General features: G+C 39.1%; 1 pseudogene; it reads right to left on the minus strand.

Moving 5' to 3' along the window:
* Positions 1–1,792: 1,792 nt before the first annotated feature.
* On the minus strand, positions 1,793–13,010 carry LOC123394157 (annotated as a pseudogene).
* Positions 13,011–23,341: the final 10,331 nt, after the last annotated feature.

Raw genomic sequence — 23,341 nt, forward strand, 5'->3', positions numbered from 1 at the left:
TGGGTTGTTGCTGTCACCTGCTTCCCAGCTACAGCCCCTGAAGTTAAGATGCTGTGAGTCAGTGTGTGGTAAGCACTCAAGAACATAGGTGGTTAGCTTGTAAGCTCAGAAACAGGAAAGCTTGCACTGATTCTAAGGGGAATGACCATCACTGTATGGGGCTGGAAGGAGGGAGCAGGAATTTGGGCAGAGATCTTTTCCCTTTGAGGTAGGTAAATATATCACTTCTAAATTAAGCATATGGCTATATTTGGTAATGCAAGATGTGGGGCTGAAGAATAAGCAACTTACTTCATGCAAACAGATTAGCATATCATGTATACAAGTTAGGTCTTTGCTGTTTCCGGGCTTTGGGCCCAGCATGGGAGCTCACCCATCACTGTCTGACATAGTGCTGAAGCCAGGTTCTATCATCTTTCATGGCGACAAAAAAACCTAGTTTGAACACAGATTCCTAATCATTTCAAGGTTGTTTGCTTCTGGAGACTTTAAAAAGGCTTTCTGTTAGAACACTGGGGTAATTTAATGTAAAATGGTGTCAGTAGAATCAGTAGCAGGGCTCATTCTGTCTATGGGTAGCCCTCTTAGTGGGAGTGAAAGAAGTGCCTGGCAAACAACACATTCATTGTAAGTGGGGCCTCCTTTAGGGCCTCTGGGGATGCACAGTGGGAGATGATGGCCCCTGGCCACAGGATGGGTAATTTCATTGGTTCCACTCACTGGTCACAGTGGCACATGCTGGTCAGTCATACCCCAGTCGGCAGGCCTTGAAAGTTAAGAATGTCCATGACAGCATGTTATCTCTTGTCTTCTCAATGATGGCCATTCTAACAGTAGGAATGTAAACTGATACAACTATGGAAAACAGTTTGGAGAACCTCAAAAAATTAAAAACAATTCCCCATATGATCCAGCAATTTCACTTGGGAATATATCTGAAGGAAACACACAACAAACAAAAAATTCCAAAGATATCAGCACCCCCACGTTCACTGCAGCATTTACAATACTTGAGACACAGAAACAAGTGCCCATTGATAGAGGAGTGGGTAAAGAAACTGTGGAAATCTTACTCAGCCATAAAAAATGTGGAAATACTATCATTTGTGACAACATGGATGGACCTTACTGGCACTATGCTAAATGAAGTATGTTCAGAGAAAGAGAAATACTGTATGATCACACATATAGGTGGAACCTAAAAGCAAAAACAAACAAATTCCAAGAAAGCGATAAGTCTTGTGGTTACCAGAGGTCAGGGGATGGGGAGAGGGGGGCTGGAAGAAAGATGGTCAAAGGAACAAACTTAGAGTTAGAAGGCAAAAAAGTACTAGGGATGTTAAGTACGGCCTGATGACTACAACTAACACTGCTCTATGGTATACAGGAAAGTTGTTAAGGGGGTAAATCCTAAGGAGATTATTTTCTTTCTTTTTCATCACAAAGACTTTTTTTCTTTTTATTGTATCTACATGAGAAGATGGATGTTAGTTGAACCTATTACGATAATCATTTACCATGTGTATAAATTAAACCCTCACCTCAAGCCATATGCATTATACATATGAGGTGATGCATGTCAAAAATTTCTCAAAAAAAAAAATTTCTCAATAAAACTGGGGGGAAAGAAAGAGCTCCTGTATCTTTGTTTGTTTGTTTTGATTTTTGCCGTTGTTGTTGTTGTTGAGCTTCTACCTCAGTGCTTTGCTGAGACCAGTGTTGGTACATATGAGGCCCACAAGTTGAGCTCCATTTCCTAGAAGCCATCCACAGGTTTTTCTTGTAGACATCATCAAGTGTAGACAATCTGGATCCTCTTGTCCTGGTGGCAACCTTTAGGGCTGTTCTGGAGCAAGGGAGCTCCAGACAGTTTTGCCAGTAGCAGGATCCAGCATGGGCTGTTTGTAGGCAGTACTGACTTTGAGCTGTACCAATTCTACCTGCATCCCATTGAGCTCAGCAAACAGCTGATCTGATGATGCCATCTTTTCATAGGTGACTAAGGCACAGTTTCTGGGTGTGTCCATGGAGAGGTCAATGATGTTTCCAAAGGGAGAGAAGGCCCCACGGAAGACAGTGGGCATCAGAGAGTATTCCCCTTCTGAGGAGCCCTACATTCAGGGAATGAGTCCTACCTGTGGAAAGGGCCTTCTGGTTTTTGATAGAGGTCCCTGTCTTTGTTCCCATTCCACTCATAACCGTGGTTGAGGAGGGGAGGCTGAGGAGCAGGCACTAACCCATTTTTCAGAGGGCCAGTCAAAGCTCTGAGCAAAAAGCTCACCAGCCCCTAGGCCCTCTGCCTCTTCTCCTACTGGCCTCAAGTCTTGAAGCCCATCACTGGAAGACCCAAAACTCTCAGAGATTTCCCTAGGGCAGATATACTCTTTTGGAACAGCTGGAAAGTGGGGACTGGACTCTTCTTAGGGTTCATTAACTTCCCCACTAAGGTTCGAGAATAGGAAGTGACAAATGAAGTCTGAGTTCTTGGTCTTAGCCTTGAAGGCACTGATGGCTCCTGACTTTACCAGCTGGTTGCCTTGGCTGGCTCTGCTGCTGCTAGTTTATTTCTTCAGAGCCAGCACTGCCTTTTTCTTTTCCTTGAGCTTGTTGAATTTCTTTTGCAGAGTCTTTTCCTCCTTGCTCAGTCCAGGAGTAGTCACCAATATGGTGCCTCCAAAGAGGCAGTAACCAGCATTCAGTGGTCTCCAGTGGAGCCTTCACAGACCAAGAGCTCCTGTAGATCTGCAGATGACATGTGGTGGCAAGGGTCCTAGTAATCTTGGAGATGCCAAAGGTGCCACTGTTCCTCGATTTCCACAGCATCCAATCTGAAGTAATATGAAAACGGAAGCTCACTTTTCTGATGGTTTTAGTCATCATTGTAGAGAAGAAAACAAGGCCAACATAATGCATATTACTGATCCAAACTAGATCACAGAATTAAGGCCAGGGAAATCTCTGGAGACTTGGGTATTATTACCAGAGAAATTCTTTTGCAAAGAGGTATTATATGAAGAATCACTTTATCTTTGCAAATGTATTGACCTTTTATAATCTGAAAATCTTGTTCTTGTTTTCTGTCCACAGAGGGGTTTTTAAGCTACTTGTTCATTAAGATATATAATTCAAAATTAAGTGAAAAATATAAGTTATAAGGGTGAGAAAACTATTTTTTGACATCTGTACAGAAAAGATCCTTACTAAATATTAATGTTTAGAGTATTTATATGGAAAGAGTACACATTTTAAGGAATAAAAGTAGGTATGGGGTGGATTTTCCCCATTAGATAAATAGTACGTTAAATTAGGATAAAGATGTCAGGATGGACATGGTGGTCTGTTTTTATAGAAAATGATAGTATAGCACAACTTCCTTTTTAATGATTTGCAGAGATAGAAATTCAATTGTTATATTATATTGAGCTTTGACAGTATTATTGCCTTGGGGGGTTATGATTTAATCCATGTCACATGTGACCCTATGTAGAGCATGACATGTGAAAACAGGCTGCTGAAGCACTTGGGTATGGCTCTGTGCAGTTGCATATTATCAGCACTTCATAGAGCGCTCATGTTGAAGGTGACAAATGAAATGGAGGGCAACTTCCAAACTTCTAGTGCCTGCTAGAAATTTGTCAGGAAATGTCAGGAAATTACTGAAAAATTTTTCACAGAATTAGAATATAGGTAAGAGGAAGGCATGTGCTGATAATGATGCTAGATTTATCCTGCTTTATTATTGCTTCTCCTAATATAAAAATGGTCTTTGGCACTGGCTATCTCAGACAGATCAGCGTGGTTTCTACATTAATTAGTTAACAACAGAGGACCCTTTCAAGGTGAAGGGTTCCAAACAGAGATTACCTTCCCTGCCCCCTGTTCTGTTAACATAGGTGCTGGCAGGATAGTCAGTTCTATTTCATAACTAACAATTTCCCAAAAGAAAAGGACCATATTAGTATGCAAGAACAACAGTCCTATAAAAAATACTGAATGAAAATCTTCAGAAAACAAATTTTATTTCTTCCAAAGTAATAACTCAGAGTGATTGCATGTGTATCATTCATTTCTGAGCACTTTTCTCAAAGCAAATTTTAGATTGAGAGTCGTATTTCCCGGATGGGGTGAGTATCCAACAGGTGCTGTAAACACTCTATTACACTGAAGTTTGAAACTATGATGGTAAAACCTCCCATGAAGGACATCTTTTTATTTGCTTTCACAATTAGGATTTTAATATGTTTATCTCTGGCTCAGATCTGTTTTGAGAGGGTAAGAAAATATTTTTCAAGTAAATCCAAATATTCACAATCTAATCGGAAAAAGTAAAGGTTAATTAAACCTTCTCCAGGCAAAGCTTTGGTTCACAATTCTTTTTTCCTTTAAACGTCTCCCAGATATAATTTTCTCATCCTCCAGCATCCTCCTCCAGTCTGTGTGGGAGGGCAGCGTGACCTTCAGGCTTGTCACCACCCCCACAACACCCCCCCCCCCCCCCCCCCGTTTGTGCTTCGCAGGGCAGGAGCCTGGAGACCACAGGCAGGTGTCAGGCTCACTCCCTGCCTTTGGTGGTGTCCCAAACTCCACAGGGTACAGAGGTCCAGGAAAAAAAATGCAAAATCAGCCACCCAAGTCGAATGGAAAATTTCAGGATGTTAGAAAATATGGGGACAGCTGATGGCTGAGGTCATGGCTCAGAATGATTTTTTGGTTTACCTGTTTACCAAAAGCATTTCATTCATTCCTTTACAGAAAAAGGAAAAGAAAAAGGAAATGAAAACTTACAAGAAGAAGAAGAAAAAAAGAACAGTTGTTAATCTATTTTGACAAGCAGGATAAGGAGCATCAATTTGTAAAATTTATATTCATAGATTTAGCACGATCTGTGTGAGCCATGTGACAAATCTTTCTAGTTTTTTGTTTTGTGTTTTTCACTGCTTGTTCTTTGCGTCATTCCTCAGAAATCACCTAGTGTACATATTAATAAGGAAATTGAAGCCATTAGAGTACTAGAAATAGAATAATAAGCAAATATTTAAATTCATTTGAGGATTTTTTTTTTTTCAGAGAGGCAGAGACACCCATCATTTGATTGATATGCTTTGCTGCCATGCCTTACGGTTTTCAAAGAGGTTGGTGAGGGATTCGAGAGGAAATGGAAGAATGTCAGGAGAGGGTTCTCCATTGGAATTTTGGTCTACATGGAGAGAAACAGAGAGAAGATATGACGTTTACTCCAATTGACATAAACGCTGTGTTTATACCCCTTGTTTACATTCTCTACTCTGCTCCTCTGGGCCCCACAGAGTTACCTGTGCCTCTCCGCCATCCCAACCACTACTCAGAGTTGTCTCCCTGCAGAAAGTAGTCCAGTAAGTCAGGTGGAAGTTCTCCCCCAAAGGGCTGCCCCCTGTGAGTGTGTTTTAAGGGAACCAGGGGAAACACCATGGGCTGGCAGTCTAGAATATAAGGCAGTGTCCATGACCTAAAGATAACATGGTGTTAAATCCTTTTGATTTACAGGAAGACTCCAGGGAGTCTTCCTGTATTCAAGAAAACTTTGAGACTGCAAGAGGAGAATATGGTAGAATTCTGCAGAATTCTGACCAGAGAGGTTTTTGGGAAACATCTGAAAAGATTCATATTTTCTGGAGCACAGTTTGGAAACCAGAGCCAGGCACTGATTTTCAAACTTACTTGTTGAGTGCCTTGGAGGAACTTTGAAAAGAAGCAAAGAGAAAGGATTCAGGCCTATTTCAAGAAAGAGGGAGGATTCAGGCCTGTTTCAAGAAGAGTCTTTCTTACTAATTTCTTTTATATATCTGGCTTTTCAGTGACTAAGCTTTTCTTTGAAGAAAGGTCTCCTTGACCGCCCCCTCCAAAAAAAAGGATTCTAGAAATATTTGTGGATGTTCAAGACTGAATCTCAATGTCAGCTATTTTTTCCCCCTGGCTTTGCTACTCCTCAGACTTTCTTATGGTATTTTTGGAATGAAACCACATATTCAAACTTGAGTATGAAATCCAAAAGCCAAAAATGTCTGATATTTTTTTCCCACAAGTGCGTTAGAACCATGAGCAAATGAAAGGACTCCCTCTTAGTGGGAGATCACTGTGGGAGCTCAAGAGAAGGAAAGAAAGATGAAGGTAGTTCTGTTGATTTATGTATAAATTCCCCATGTAGTTCATTAGCTGGACACTCAGCTGAGCACGAGGCTGTCCTGGGCAGAGGCTGTAAAGTCCCTGAATTCACCACAATGGCTGCCTGCAACATAGGGAAGCTGCATTTCAGGGCTAGCTCCAGTTGGATGGACTTTTACAAAACTGCATCACTTTCTCCGGATAAGACACATTAAAAATTGTGATTTTTTAATCACAAACCCAAGAAGACAAGCTCTCAAGTATGAAATAGAAAACATGATTCTTGAGCATCAACCTAGGACCTTATATTTTTACTACATTTACCTAAATTTTCAGACCAAATACTTGCATTATTAAGCACAATTCTAAATTATTATTTAAATTTAGGGGCTCTTGTGTGGTTTAGTTGATTGAATGTATGACTTCGGTCCAAGTCACAATCTCTGGGTCCTGGCATCCAGCCTCATGATCTTCTATCAACTCGGCAGGGAGTCTGCTTATCCCTCTTCTCCTCCCGTTGCCTATGCATGCTCTTTCTCCCTCCCCCACTCTCTCCCCCTCACTGAATAAATAGAATCTTTTAAAAATATTATTATTTGAACTTAGTGGGTGGAAAAACGATAGAGGCTGATAAATAGGCCTGGGGAGTGTCCCATGGCTGAATTGGATCCTACTGCCTGCAGCACAGCATCTCCCAGGAGACCACTCACTGGGACGGACCGAGGATATTGGGAGGCATAGTTAAGGAAACCTCTGGTAGAACGCTATAAAATCAGTTTCCTAACCTCTGTGGGGTTTTTTCCCTTTCTTTTTTCTTTCACTAATTTTTTTTTCTTTTTTAGTTACGTACTCTATAACTTGCTCTGGGCAAAATTCTCTCATCAGGCTGTGGGATTAATTCAAAATGAGTAGCAGAAATGACAACTTATCTTTATTTCAACATGGAAATGTGGTTTCTCCAGATGTTTCTAATGTTCTAAATAGGGATTTTCAAAGACTGAACATTGCATCAAGCCTTCCAGCATAAAGGACTGTACACAATCATGGTGCTTCTGTGTGTGTGTGTGTGTGTGTGCGCACACGCACACGTGCATCTGTCTGTCTCTCTCTCACACACACAGACACACACATACCATAAATGTAGACAGTGACATAAATCTATGCATTAGCAAAGGTCATCTGAAATGAATCACAATTTTTCTTCTTTGACTAGTGACTGATCACAGTTGATAATAGGCAACTGCCTTATAAGTAGAACTTCAGGATATGAAAGAGTCTTAAACAACCCAGAGCATTGAGTGGTAGGTGAGTCACTCTGAAGGGTTTCTGAGACCACAAGAAATCAGGAAGGCAACCTATAAGAAACATCAAAAGCACACACCACACCATAGGAAAATCCCATCTATGTCCTCCTCCTTAATATATAGGGGAGAGAGGAAAGAGAGAGGAAGAGAGAGGGAGAGAGAGAGAGAGACAGAAATAGAGACAAAGAAGTCTCACAAAGTTGGAAATATGGTTTTTGTTAGAATCATTGTTATTGTTGTTTTAATCATGCCTTTAACTTCTCTCTGGGGAGATGTGGAAATGGTGGCTAGAGCATAAGGGTTTGAAAAATGCATTAATGTAGTTAACACTTTGCTTAACTGCTTTATGGGGAAAGGCTATTTGATTATGTATAGATATACATCTGTGCTTTGCATTGTTTCAACCTTGAGGTGTTCTATACTACCTTTAAATATTTACAGTGAAAAGTTAAATTATTCCCACAATTGACTAAATCATGTCTACTTTGGGTCATTCACTCAGTAGATATGCTCTGTTCTTCTGTTAGGTCCCGGGATTATGCAAGGCATTGTGGGGTAAAAGTATGATCCCTGAACCTACCCTTAAGTTTAAAATTCACAGTCTAGTGAGGAGTTAGGCACATAGGCAAATGACTGCTAACATAATTTATGCATGATATTCAATGGGATATGGATAAGAAATTATATAGACCTGGGAAAGTTTGGCAGAATTCTTAGGGGAGGCAGCAGTTGGATGAGATTTTAGGAATATATAGGAATTAGCTACATAGATACAGGTAGAATGGGCACTAGAGGCAGTAGGCATGGTATATGTAATAATTTAGTTGGTTTAGGAAACTATAAATTGTTCCACTATTTCTGCAAAAAATATAAAGCAAAACAAATTATTTATCATTGAGGAATCAACAACAAAAGCTTATGGATTTGAGTAATATTAACATGCACAAAAGTTACCTTTAGTATCATGTGCTAAGAAAGTGTTTGGGCTTAAATTACTTTATTTTGCAAGATTTTGCTATGTTTTAAATATGGAAAACAAAAAGTCTGTTTTGTGACTGTTCTGTCATCTTTTATCCTGGTTGAAAGAACAGGGTGGGATATTTCCATGAAAGCAATGCAAAGACATGATTGCTTATCCAACAATATTATGTTTCTCTTGGAGTTGAGCCAGTGGGCCAGAAATCCTCTTATTAATTTTTCCTCATTCATCAAGGACTCAGCCTAGAGTCACAGCCATACCATATATTCTTACTCAGAGAAGTTGAGGTTTGGTCAGAATTATTTGAAAGTCTCTACATGATCCCCAAATAGACACTTTCTGAATTTCTAAGACCCATTGATCCTCCAGTGCAACTTCTCCCACCCTTTCCATGTGTGTTGGGGGATGAACAGCCATTGGGAAACAAATTATGTAATGCAGTTAATGAATTGGCCATGGTGTTTTGTGGTAGAAAAGTCAGTTTCCTGGGTTCTCCTTACATATATTTAGGAAAAAAATATTTGTAATAGGAAATAAATTAAATTGAAGACCAGAAAAAATCTCTTAATCATCTCTTACTTTCTTCTGAGTGTTTAACTATAACTGACCAAATATAATCTTGTGATTACTAGATATAAAAAGACCAGTAAGAAAAATGTGGAAGTTTCAATATGATTTACTGAGCTTTTCTGTCTTCTGATGCCCTCCATAGATGAGTTTGCTGAATTAAGTTGCGTTTAAACACTGTTTAATGAGATATATAGTTGATAATGCTGAGCGGGGACTATACCTAAATGTAAAATCCCAGTAATTTATTTATTTTATTTTCATGTTCTTATTTGTTATGGAAAATAGAGTAAAAAATATGGTACCTTATTAAATATGAATCACATTTTTCTCTTTCCTTTTGTAAGTGATAAAAGGATTGGTGCTTTGATATCTCACTGGATTAAATGGGCTGATAGGAAAGTGATGAGGTGGGTACTAAGGAACATTAAAGGTCAGCCTCTAAAGTGGACTTGCTACCAATATCCAGCTTAATTTTTTTTTTGGTTGTTTATAAGTATTTTAAATTTCTTGTTATTTTAAATTGAGTTAATTCAAAGTTATTGAGGAGTCTGGGTTTAGAAACTAATCTGGTTACCATATAGACTGGCTCTGGAGAGATGTGACATCTGTGTGTTTGAGTCACTCACAGAGGGGGTTAAGAATATTCATAATAAAAACTACATGCTCAGCACCAATGGGACACCAGCTTCCAAACCCAACTTCCACTCAGGCAGGAAACCTAAAAGCTATCTATGTTCTATTTAAATGTTAAGTAGTATTTTCAAGAAAGTACCTCAGTTTGGTTTAGACATTCTATTTTTCAATTTCCTAGATTGATAATTTTAGATTTCACAAAATGAAACCAGAGAGGAGACTGCTGGAGGGGCGGAAGGTGGGAGGAATAGGGTGGCTGAGTGATGGACTTTGGGGAGAGTATCTATTATGATGGGTGCTGTGAATTGTGGTAAGACTGATGAATAACAGGCCTGTACCCCTGAAACAAATAATACATTATATGTTAATAAATAAATAAATAAAGTAAGTAAAAAAAATTAAAAAATAATTTTGGATTTTAGGTGATTTAGAATTTTAAGTGTTGTAATTCACATGGGGGTGAAAATATGTTTCTTTTTTAAATTTTATTTATTTATTTGACAGACAGAGATAGCAAGTAGGCAGAGAGGCAGGCAGAGAGAGAGGGGGAATCAGACTCCCTGCTGAGCAGAGAGCCCGATGTGGGACTCGATCTCAGGACCCTGAGATCATGACCTGAGCCAATGGCGGAGGCTTAACCCACTGAGCCACCCAGGTGCCCTGAAAATATGTTTCTGAAGAGCAAAAGGCTATCACTGCATTTTGAGAGGTCTTAAATGTGATCTTTTGACCTCACATGACTTTCAATGTGACACTTTTGAAGGGTATTCTTGACTGGGGAGAAAGACAGTGGTCCATAGGTGGCATATAATCCATTTTCTGGAAGCCAAGTATCTCAGAGCAGCAGGCTAAGGCCAGCCCCACTACACATGTCTCCTCTTGGCTTGGCTTTTCTGGCACCTAAATGAGTAAGGACATTATCATTCTTGTGGAGGACCCCTGGAGATAATCAGTGCACGTGGCAGCCAAGCATTTGTTTACTATCCACCAAAGGGTTAATATGTTCTAGTAATGTATTGCCTTAGTGTTGTGTCCAGTCACAGGGGAGAGTTTTGGCAGGAAGAATTCATGGTTGTCAGCGAGAAATTTATTGACAAAAAAAAAAATAATAATAAACTAAAGTAAAAGTGAAAATCCTATTTCTATCTTCCTTTTCAACTCAGTTTCAAAATATTTTTCTTCTCTGGGTGCCTGGATGGCTCAGTTGGTTGAGTGACCAACTCTTGGTTTCTGCTCAGGTTGTGATCTCAGGTTGGGATTCCACTCCATGGCTTATGGTGGGCTCCAGCCCGGTGGGGACTCTGCTTGAGATTATTCCTCTCCCTCTTCCTCTGGCCCCTCCCCCATTAATGTGCTCAAATAAATAAATATTTTCCTTTGCATGTCATTTTAATCCCCCTGATTGAATGAAAATTGTCTTGGTTTTTAAAATTATTTGATCCTTGATAGAGATCCAGATAAAGGACATAGAGAGAGAACAAAACAGTACAAGTCAAACTTTGGGCATAGAATGGGAGATAAACAAAGTACTCTGTCCTTCGATTTTTTTTTTTTTCTGGTTCCAGAAGTAATTTATACTTCCTTATATGCATGCATATTACATAAATGCATTTCATAGAGGGTGAGATTTTCAAAGCTCTTACCAAACTCATTGGATGGTGGAGAACTTTAAGAATATTTTAGTGATTTATAAGTCTAAGGAACATCATTTTTACTTTTTCAGCTTTCTGCATTATTCTGGGTGAGACACTGAAGCTGTGGGCATACTATCTATATACCTTAATCTGTTATGATAAAATAGCTGATTCTCTAATCATATTCGTCTTAGGTGATTTTCTGTTTCATGGTGAAAGGGGATCAGTGAGAGACTGATAGTGAGCGAATGCCTCTTTCCAATAGACAAAGATAAAATAATGCTTCCTCGGGTAACCAGTACATTTTTATCTTCCACCTGAGTATTGGTATGTGTAGATTTAAAGCCAGTTTCACCTTTAAGGAGAAAAAAAAATACATTGAGCTCCATTCTGTGCAACACTGTGCCATGGGTTTGTCATAGATTTGTGCATTATCTTTGTCTCCACCTGGACTCAGGAAGTATCCCCACCGTACACTAGATGAGACTGAGCACAGCTATCCTCACTGATAACATAGGTCGTAAAACTGTACCTTGAATCCTGGTCAATCTGATTGGAGTCTTCATACTACACTCTGTGCTGACATAAAAGACCAGAATGGACTGTGGCTTCATTGATTAGTTATTTAAAAAAATGCATCATACATATTTTTATTGTCCACCATTATTTCAAATAGCCCAACAGCAATTTTTGTAGGACAAACAAAAATGCAGTCCCCTTCTTGTTGAAGATTTGAAATTGGAAGAAAAAACAAAAAGGAAGAAGAAGAAGAGTAGCTGCCTTTAAAATCAATCAGGACACCTCCATGGAAAATTACCTGGGCTGTTTCATGGTTGGCAGGAGCAGAGGAGGGAGCTGGCATCCCCTGAAGAGGCACACACCCAGCCCAGGTCCGGCCAGCACCCACTGGCAAGAGCTCAGCCCTGGAGTTGTCAAGATTTTCCTAAATTGTAAAAATCTAAAAGTTACATTTTAGAATCATCTTTTCTTCTAATTCTTTTTTTATTGCCTTCTTATTGCCTCAGGAAAGCAATAACACAAAAGATCCTTTTACATATTTTGATTTAAAATGCAGAATCCAAAAGGGACTTGTCTAACTATGTTCATGGAGGAAAAACTGTAGGTGATCAATGTTCACCTGGCAAGTAAAAGCCCTATTACAGCAAACAGATTTGTTGATTTTTAGCTTATAAATTCAAGAAAGTGATTTCAAAATTCCTAATATATTAAGAAAATTGCCTGGATTCTCACCCAATTTAAATTTATAAAGAAATCATTATAGCTATAGAAGTTATCATTTCTTTCTCTTTCGTCACATAAAATAGTTTTTCATTGTGCAGGGAAGCCCCCTGCTTTCACCACTCTGTATTTTATGGCATATCTCTCCAAACTCTTTTAAAGCCCCTGTGCTATAAACTAATTTGTTAAAGGAATCTATAAACAATTCGGAAGCTTTGAAAAAGGTGTGTGCTCTTTCGTTTTACATTTTTTTCCACTAAGAAATCTTATTCAATACTTCTTTCCATTGTGTGGCTAATACAGCGATGGATTGGCAAGCAGTCCAATGCAATGAATAGTAGAGACAGAGAAGGGATCCTAAACTCCTATACAACTTGTGGCTTACAGCTCAGCTTATCATTAACTATGACAGCTGAGTCTCAGGCCCCTACCCCAATCTCCCATGGTTGTCATTCTGTCCTTCACAGAGAGTTGTCCGCAGACCTGCTGCAGCAGCCTCACCACAACCATGTTAGAAGTGCAAAGTCTTAGACCCACTACAAACCTTCTAATCCAGAAACTCTGAGGGTGGGACCTAGCAATTTGTGTTTTAACCAAGATTCTAGCTGATTCTGACTCTTTGAAGTTTGAGAGCCACTGATGCAAGTGCATCCTTGCACCATTGTTTTCTTTTCCCTCACCCATGCCCTCTGGAGCCTCCCTTCTTGCTCCCTGGCGGCACCAAGACTGCATCCATCCACATAATCCTGGCTGTCAGAGGGAGTGAGATGGGCTAGGCTTCTCTGTTTCTGCTTTTGTCTTCAGAACATAAGAAGGCTGGAAGAGTCTCTAGTCCCTGCTTGGCTAAGATGGATCAAGGGCATAATCCTCATTCTTGCTGCAATAGACAGATGGGAAGGGGACCATTAGTCCCTGATGCTTCAGTGGGGAGCTAGTTGTGTGTTGTTGGCCTGTACTCAGAAGAATGTCTATGTGTGCATAAATATAACTTATAATTATGATCAGTTTGCCCCTAAACATGAGCAAACCCCTGAAACACACTGGAAAGTCACATTGGGAGAAGGGCAGAAACACGTAGCTCCATGAGCAAACAGATACCACAGGTGCTGACACTGCCTACTTCCTTTAGGTCAGCTCACAGTGCTCTACCCTATGTAGGCTCAGTATGGCTAGATCTCCTAGTAAACATCCAGAAAGGTGGTTACCATGTCCAAATAAAGCACCACATGTAGGAGGACTAAGGTAATTGAACTTGATAGGTGGCCACATTGAAAAGGAAGTCTACACTAGTCCAGTGTTGACACGTAGAAACAGATGCTAAAGTGCTGATTTATGGTATTTTGTATTTCTCCCAAGATCTTACCTTGTTTCTCACCTATTTTTGTGTGTGAATTCCTGCTGAATTCCCTTTATTATATTCTAAGACTTCACTTCATTTAGATTTTGTACACTTAGGATGTAGTGATCTCCATCTTATTTTGTTTTAATAACCATGATTTTAAAATAAACTCACATTATAAAATAAGAGAATTTAATCTGATTGGTACATTGTCAATAATGTGAAATAATTTCACCAAATTGTACTATAAGAAATAGAGCAATCTTTCAATAACACTTAAGTAAAATGACACTCAATTTAGTAATCTATTATCTTTTAATTGAATTTTGAATAACTCTAACTATTAAAAATAAAAACATTTAAAATAGAGGGAGGGGTCCTGATCATCCCACCCAAGCTCACTCAAAGGTGGCCGTTCTACACTGGGAGAGGCCCAGGTTACAGCCCCCTCCTCTCCTCCACCCCTGTGCTCTGCCCATAAAGCAAAAGTGTCACTCTGAGAAATTGAATCACTGTCCTCACCACCTACTAGGGAGCAGTGGTTCAGAGATTTTGCCCAGGGGGACAGGCAAGCTATAAGAGCAAAGAACTTCCAAGTTCTGCCCATGACTTTATTAGAAACAGAATGCAGGGGAGCTAAGCCTAAAGACACTCTCAAAAGCAATAGATTTTGGTGGTAAGCAATTAATAGGAGACTGGTAGCTTCATGAGAGCAATAAGCTAAGCCATAAACAAGCTAGTTTACCAGAGAGAACCACAGAAAAATGCAGGCATGACGAACTCACCTGGTGTAGGAACAAACCTCAAAGACTGGTCGGACAAACCATCCTTGAAAAGCAGACCTACATTTAAACTGTGGAAAAGTTTATGTCCTAGGACTTTGTTGTAAGCAATAGAACAATCATGTAGCAATTAGTGGAGAGTAACATATGAGTTTGATACAAACAAAATAAGTCAACTAAGAGAGAGTCGAGGAGACAAGATAGTCAAGGAGAGCCCTGCCAAAGCCATGTGCTCGTGTCCGGGCCTGCACACTTAAAGGAACAACATCAGAGGCTTCACACATGCACACACGTACACACACACACACACAGAAAGAGAGGTTACTTGTCATCAATTCAGAGAAGATAATTTTCTTCTAAGAATTCCTATTTGTAACTTTGCAGGAATAATATTAAGAAATAATAAGTTGTTAAAATGACATGAAAAATTAAAGAATTATAGGAAAAAATACACCAAATAACTCTCACTTGGCAAAATGTTAAATATTTTTAAAGATAATAGTGCAGGAAAAGCCTAAGCACCTTGGTCACCCGAGGTAGCCAAAGACATCCCTGAGAGAAACCCATGAGGTGTTCAGGTAGGAACATCCCTGCAATAAGGGAAGTCCCAGATCCTGAGGTGTGCTGGAGGTGAGGAACCAGAGACCTCTCAGCAGTGAACCCCAACCCCACCATCCTCATGCTCAGTCTCATCAGTGTGAGTAGTCTTTTCAGTTCAGAGTAAAATTGCATTTTTAAGCTTCTCTGCAGAGACAAGGGAAAAGACTCCTTGGTGTAACTGGACTAGAAAGAGCCAATATCCATTTCTGGGCCCTCCAAAAGTGGGTGAAGAATGACCAAGTTTGGAGAAGTACTTAGAAAATTGGAGTAGAGAAACATTGTCCAGAATAGATCACATCCTGGGTCACAAATCAGGTCTCAGCTGGTACCAAAAGACTGGGATCATTCCCTGCTTATTTTCAGACCACAACGCTCTGAAACTAGAACTCAATCACAAGAGGAAACTTGGAAAGAACCCAAAAACATGGAGGCTAAAGAGCATCATACTAAAGAATGAATGGGTCAACCAGAAAATTAAAGAAGAATGGAAAAAATTCATGGAAACAAATGATAATGAAAACACAACTGTTCAAAATTTGTGGGGCACAACAAAGGCAGTCCTGAGAGGAAAATATGTAGCATACAAGCCTTTCTCAAGAAATAAGAAAGGTCTCAAGTATACAACCTAACCCTACACCTAACAGAGCTGGAGAAAGAACAACAAAGAGAGCCTAAACCCAGAAGAAGAGAAATAATAAAGATCAGAACAGAAATCAATGAAATAGAAATGAACAAACAAACAAAAACAAAAACAAAACAAAATAAAACAAAACAAACAATAGAACAAATCAACAAAACTAGAAGCTAATTCTTTGAAAGAAAATAAAATTGATAAACCCTGGCCAAACTTATCAAAAAGAAAATAGAAAGGATCCAAATAAATAAAATCATGAATGAAAGAGGAGAGATCACAACCAACACCAAAGAAATACAAACAATTATAAGAACATATTATAAGCAACAATATGCCAGCAAATTTGACAATCTGGAAGAAGTGGATGCATTCCTAAAAACGTATAAACTACCAAAACTGAAAGAAAGAAATAGAAAACCTGAACAGATCCATAACCAGTAAGGAGATTGAAGCAGTCATCGAAAGTCTCCAAACAAACAAGAGCCCAGGGCCAGATGGCTTCCCAAGGGAATTCTACCAAGCATTTAAAAAACAATTAATTTCTATCCTGCTGAAACTGTTCCAAAAAAATAGAAATGGAAGGAAAACTACCAAACTCATTTTATGAGGCCAGCATTACCTTGATCACAAAACTAGACAAAGACCCCATCAAAAAAGACAATTACAGACCAATATCTTTGATGAACACAGATGGGAAAATTCTCACCAAAATACTAGCCAATAGGATCCAACAGTACATTAGAAGGATTATTCACGGGGCACCTGGGTGGCTCAGTGGGTTAAAGCCTCTGCCTTCGGCCCAGGTCATGATGCCAGGATCCTGGGCTCGAGCCCCACATCGGGCTCTCTGCTCAGCGGGGAGCCTGCTTCCTCCTCTCTCTCTGCCTGCCTCTCTGCCTACTTGTGATCTGTCAAATAAATAAATAAAATCTTTAAAAAAAAAAAAAAAGGATTATTCACCACGACCAAGTGGGATTTATTCCAGGGCTGCAAGGTTGGGTCAACATCTGCAAATCAATGAATGTAATAAAAGAAAGAACAAGAACCATATGATACTCTCAATAGATGCTGAAAAAGCATTTGACAGCATCATTTCTTGATCAAAACTCTTCAAAGTGTAGAGATAGAGGGCACACCTCAATATCATCAAAGCCATCTATGAAAAACCCACAGTGAATATAATTTTCAATGGAGAAAAACTGAGAACTTTTCCGCTAATGTCGGGAACATGGCAGGCATGTCCATTATCACCACTGCTATTCAACATAGTACTAGAAGTCCTAGCCTCAGCAATCAGAGAACACAAAGAAATTAAAGGCATCCAAACCAGCAAAGAGGCAATCAAACTATCACTCTGCAGATGATATGATACTTTATGTGGAAAACCCAAAATACTCCACTCCAGATCTGCTAGAACTTGTACAGAAATTCAGTAAAGTGTCAGGCTATAAAGTCAATGCACAGAAATCAGATGCATTTCTCTACACCAACAATAAAACAGAGGTAAGAGAAATTAAGGGATCAATCCCATTTACAATTGCACACAAAACCATAAAACATGGAATAAACCTAACCAAAAAGTCAAAGAGTCTGTACTCAGAAAACTATAAAGTACTCATGAAATAAATTGAGGAGGGCACAAAGAAATGGAAAAGTGTTCCATGCTCATGGATTGGAAGAACAAATATTGTGAAAATGTCTATGCTACCTAAAGCAATCTACACGTTTAATGAAATTCCTATCAAAATACCATCTTTTTTTTCCCCAAAGAAATAGAACAAATAATCTTAAAATTTACATGGAACCAAGAAAAGACCTCGAATAGCTGGAGGAATGTTGAAAAAGAAAGCCAAAGTTGGTGGCATCACAATTCCAGACTTCAAGCTCTATTACAAAGCTGTCTTCATCAAGACAGCATGGTACTGGCACAAAAACAGACACAAAGATCAGCAACACAGAACAGAGAGGCCAGAAATACACCCTCAACTCTATGGTCAACTAATTTTTGACAAAGAAGGAAAGAATGTCCAATGGGAAAAAGTCTTTTCAACAAATGGTGCTGGGAAATTTGGACAGCCACATTCAGAAAAATGAAACTGGACCATTTCCTTATACCACACACAAAAATAGACTCCAAATGAATGAAAGACCTCAATGTGAGAAAAGAATCCATCAAAATCCTTGATGAGAACCCAGGCAGTAACCTCTTTGACCTCAGCCTCAGCAACTTCTTCCTGGAAACATTGCCAAAGGCAAGGGAAGCAAGGGCAAAAATGAACTATTGGGACTTCATCAAGATCAAAAGTTTTTGCACAGCAAAGCAAACAGTCGACAAAACCAAAAGACAACTGATAGAATGGGAGAATATATTTGCAAACAACATATCAGATTAAGGGTTAGTATCAAAAATCTATAACGAACTTATCAAACTCAACATCCAAAGTACAAAGAATCCAATCAAGAAATGGGCAGAGGACATGAACAGACATTTCTGCAAAGAAGACATCCAGATGGCCAACAGACACGTGAAAAAGTGTCCATATCACTCGGCATCAGGGAAATTGAAATCAAAACCACAATGAGATACCACCTCACACCAGTCAGAATGGCTAAAATTAACAAGTCAGGAAAAGACCAAGGCTGGAGAGAATGCAGAGAAAGGGGAACCCTCCTACACTGTTGGTGGGAATGCAAGCTGGTGCAGCCACTCTGGAAAACAGCATGGAGGTTCCTCAAAAAGTTGAAAATAGAGCATGCAATCACACTGCTGGGTATTTACCCTAAATATACAAACGTAGTGATCCAAAGGGGCACGTGCACCCATATGTTTATAGCAGCAATGTCCACAATAACCAATCTATGGAAAAAACCTAGATGCCCATAAACAGATGAATGGATAAAGAAGATGTGATACACACACACACACACACACACACACACACACAGGAATGCTATGCAGCTATCAAAAGGAATGAAATCTTTCCATTTGCGATGACGTGGATGGAACTAGAGGGTATTATGATAAGCGAAAAAAGTCAATCAGAGAAAGACAATTATCATTTGATCTTCCTGATATGAGGAAGTGGAGAGGCAAAGTGGGGGGCTTGGGGGTAGGGAAGGAAAAAATGAAACAAGATGGGATCAGGAAGACAAACCATAAGAGACTCTTAATCTCACACAAAAAAAGCTGAGGGTTGCCTGGGGGAGGGGGTTAGCGAGAGTGTGGTTGGGTTATGGACATTGGGGGAGATATGGGCTATGGTGAGTTCTGTGATATGTTAATAAAAAAATTTTAAAAAATTTAAAAAAAAAGAAAATTGGAGTAGAGATATGAAAACCAAAGCATGACCAGGTCAGCTTGTTAGGTAGATCAGGGATTAGGGTATCAGGTGACTTGTAGGGATCAGAGAGGTGTGGAGAAAAGGAAGCTGGCTTTGGTAGAAGTCTGTCTTGTCCTGTCTCCTCCTGCCCCTGCCTTCACCTAGGCAGACTTGGAGTGCAGGCATATTCCGGACCCCACTTGCTGACTAATCTGTCTGCAGTATACTGCTGCCCTCTAGACATTTTGGCTTGCTTCAGATGAGGAACTCAGGTTGGGTGGGAAAAGCATGGGGCTAGGAGTGAAGCTTGAGGTTAGAGCTTGGTTAGTTAAAGTGAGATGCAAAGATCAGTAGCATGGACATTCCCCCCCCCCCCGCCCCCCGGGAGCTGGCTAGAATTGCAAACTCTCACAACTCTCTCCAGACCCACCAAACCAAGATGTCAACAAGACCCACAGGTGATCCTGTGCACACTGAGACTCAGCAAGTCTGGAGCCATGACAGGATCTCAGATCCTGTAGGTCAGTGATACTGCATATGCTAAAGCTGATAGCCACGTTCAATGTCCTTTCTGACAAATCTAAAGCAAAGTCTTAATATGGGAAATCTTTAAACCTCTATACATGTGATGGATAAGTAGGCAGACATGTTGGAACTCACAGGAAATATAATTGCCACACATTTATGTCACAATTTTATTCAATCCAGTTATATCCTTTCTACTCCTTAAATTAAATATTGCTACCCTCTAAGTGTGTAGTTGAAGAAGTAGAGTAAGTGGTGCTCCTTATCTGGCATGGGGAGTAAATTCTGTCCCCAGAGTGAATTTACAGAGAGAGACCCCCATTCCAACTGCTAAAATTGGTGTATGACTGGTTCATGTCTCTAGCCATTGTCTACAAAAACTGCTTAGTGATAATTTGAAGGGCCTCACAGTTTTCTCTACAAGTGTAGGAAAGAACTGGCTGAATGGCTTAAACTGACTGTCCTAACCGGAGGAGCTTGATTAAATGAGCTAGTACAGAAAATATATAAATGTCCCATCCTATATTCACAGCAGCTCTCCCACTCACTCCTATAAATACCTCACCAGTCCCTTTGGAGTTTGTGGACATGGATATGCTGCCATTTCCTTTGCTAATCTCTCATTGTTTGGGGGTCTGGCTAAGTGCCACAACGGAAAAGTTGCCATGCTTGTTGCTTTTTTACATGCATGCTTTCCACAAAGTAATTATTACTTCCTGGAGGGCTGAGGGGCTAACTAAATCTAACTTTAGCCAGAGATTTACTCGTATGGTTGTAGATTCTCTACATTTACTACTAAAAATTAGATGAAAGTTTTTTCCCTCCTATGTGTCCATCTCAAATATGGGGGATACTTTTGTACTTCATCTGCTTCTAATGAGGTTCTTAACAAGAATGAGAGAAAAGTCATCTTTTTTGAGAGTTGTTACTTCCCTAGATGACAGAACACTCATTCTCAAATTAGTTTTGCTCAAAATGTTTCTCATATCTAAAGTAGGAACATTTTCTTGGATGTGGCTCTTAGCCAGGGAAGCTTTAGACTTTTCAAAATTATAATTGCCTCATTACACTAGAGTGTCCACGTTTTAGTGGTGAAAGAAATGACTGTTTAGCTTGGAAGACTTTTTAGGCCAGGAAGATAAAAGCCTGGGTGAGGAGTATGTGTGTGTGAGGGAGTAACAGTGGCCTTCAGAAGATGAAGTGTTAATGTACAGAGGATGGAGACCAGCTGCTTTTCATCTCCACAGAGAGCAGACCAGAGGAAATGGGCTCCCAGGCACCAGGAGAACTTATGGTGGCTGTAAGTGAACATGTCATGACAAGGAGCGTCCATACTTGAGGAAGTGGAGCCAACAGGATTTCTAGAAGGAAACTGGAATGGCCTTGAAAATTGTTGTATGTAACTGCATAATTCCTGAATAATGATAGCTCCTAAATTCACCCTTAAAATATTTAATTTCAGGGCACATTATCATTGTCCTTTTCAACGACTCTCCCAACATGCCTACAACTTATAAATCACCATGCTGAGTGTACTTTAGCCGCCTCTCCACTCTCTTGGTGCAGTGGAAGAAGTGGGGTGTCTGGAGCCAGAAGAATCTGGGTTTGATTTCAATTTTGCAATTCACTGCCTTTCCTATCTTGGCTCCATTATCTCTGAGTTTAATATCTTTATCTGTAAAATACCAACTTCCATAGATACATTTTTTCCCATTGAAGATGACATATGTAGGTTTCCTAATACAAGAGCTGGTACACAGTAAGCATTTGATGATAGCACTGAGTACCTGATATTATCTACAAGGACTGCATAGTACTTTATTGTGATACTAAAAAGAATCTATTTCTATTTTACACTTAGGAAGTACAGACACTGAGGGGTTAATTAAGTTGTATAAGGATATAAAGCCAATAAGTTGAAGGCAATGATTCAGAGAACACATAAGTTGCATTTATTTATTTTTTATTTTATTTTATTTTTTTGACACCTAAATAGTTTATTACCAAAGAATGTGGGAAAATCCACCACTGCTGGTGCTTATATAAACTGAAGCAATATCTTCTCATATGTTGCATTTAAAAGCTGGTGCTCTTTATACTAGACCACACTGTCTCATATTATAGGAAAAAAATTGAGGATAATGAGAATGCTTATCAACCTATATGCTTATTATTAAAATCCAAAGTTTTCAAAGTTCAGGCTCTCAGAAGGCTTAAAAAATCTGGCCCACATACATTGTACTTGCCCTCTTCACTTTTTGTTGGTGGGGTAGGGAGTAAGCTGTCATCACTATGTTAGGAGACATATTAGTAAATTTGCTTGGAGGATCTCTCAAAAACTATGGACACCCTTTTCATTAAAGGGGATACATTGGATTTATTTTAGATCTGCAAGCTATTTTTCACCAATTTCTCTTATTTTATCCATTTATTCATTCAACAAACATTTGTTGATGTCTGTGTTCCAGATGATGTTTTGAGTACTGGGAATGTATGCTTGAACAATGCTCTGTCTGGTGAAAAATAAGGGTATCAATAAAAAATTAACAAAGATCCCAGAAAGAGCAAATTTGGAAAAGTATTTCAGAGTCAATAACATTTGAGCCAGGTCTTATGTGTTGCAGAAGAGCAGGTATCTAGTCGAAGACCTTGGTAAAAACACTAAAAGTGCTAAATGATTACTGAGCCATATTACAGAAAATCTTCACATCTCATGTACTGCAACTCAAACTCATGTTACCTTGATGAAAGTAAAATATTTTAAGGATGAATGAAGTTAGAATGGCAAGGATAAAGTGGAAATATATTATAACATTATTATTACTAATTGTTCACTAAGAAATTAAATCAATGAGCAGACTTTTTTAGAAAATGATCCGTTTTAATTTTTGGAGACCACGAAATGATTTGCCTGTAGATCTACACATGAGGGAAATGTGGGTAGATGTGGTTCCTGGGTTAGCTAAGCAGATAAATTTGAGAATGTTTAACTCACTCCCATTTACCCTTGTAAGAAACTTCTACATATTAGGTGGCCTGGAAACTTACAGGTAATCACTTTTGTAATATATATATATATATATATATATATATACACACTATACATATACTATATACATATACACACACGTATATGTATATATTTAAAAGTTTTCCTTTTTTTAGTCAAATGCACACCTTTTTTATATGTTGGCCAAAAATTTAAATATAACATACAGTGGAATGTGTGTGAACATTAAGAGAATAGTATTGGTATTTTAGGTCACTTACTAATGGTCTATAACTAATATCTTTGAGATACTAGTTCTGGCTTTTATTTGTTATCACAAGGACATTAGAAGGGATGATAATAATTCTGCAAACTCTGAGTATACAAGAAGTGCTTAATGTTAGCAGGAACTATCTTCATAGTGGGTTCGGAGTTTGGATTCAAATATATTTTGGTAATTGTCACTAGGGTTATAATGTTAGCATTTTTACATATGAGTTAGTATCCAAGCATTTGGTAAACATGTGCTTGTATATAGAATGGCTGCTTGTACTATATTTTATGAAGTGTATCTCGGGCTTGGGTGGGAGCTAGTTCATAAAACTATAAATGGAAAACTTAACTTTGTATTATTTAGCCCTGCTCCCATCAA

This window comes from Mustela putorius, unplaced genomic scaffold (genome assembly GCF_011764305.1).
Source record: "Mustela putorius furo isolate JIRA1106 unplaced genomic scaffold, ASM1176430v1.1 tig00000056_pilon_pilon_pilon, whole genome shotgun sequence".
Classification (NCBI taxonomy): domain Eukaryota; kingdom Metazoa; phylum Chordata; class Mammalia; order Carnivora; family Mustelidae; genus Mustela; species Mustela putorius.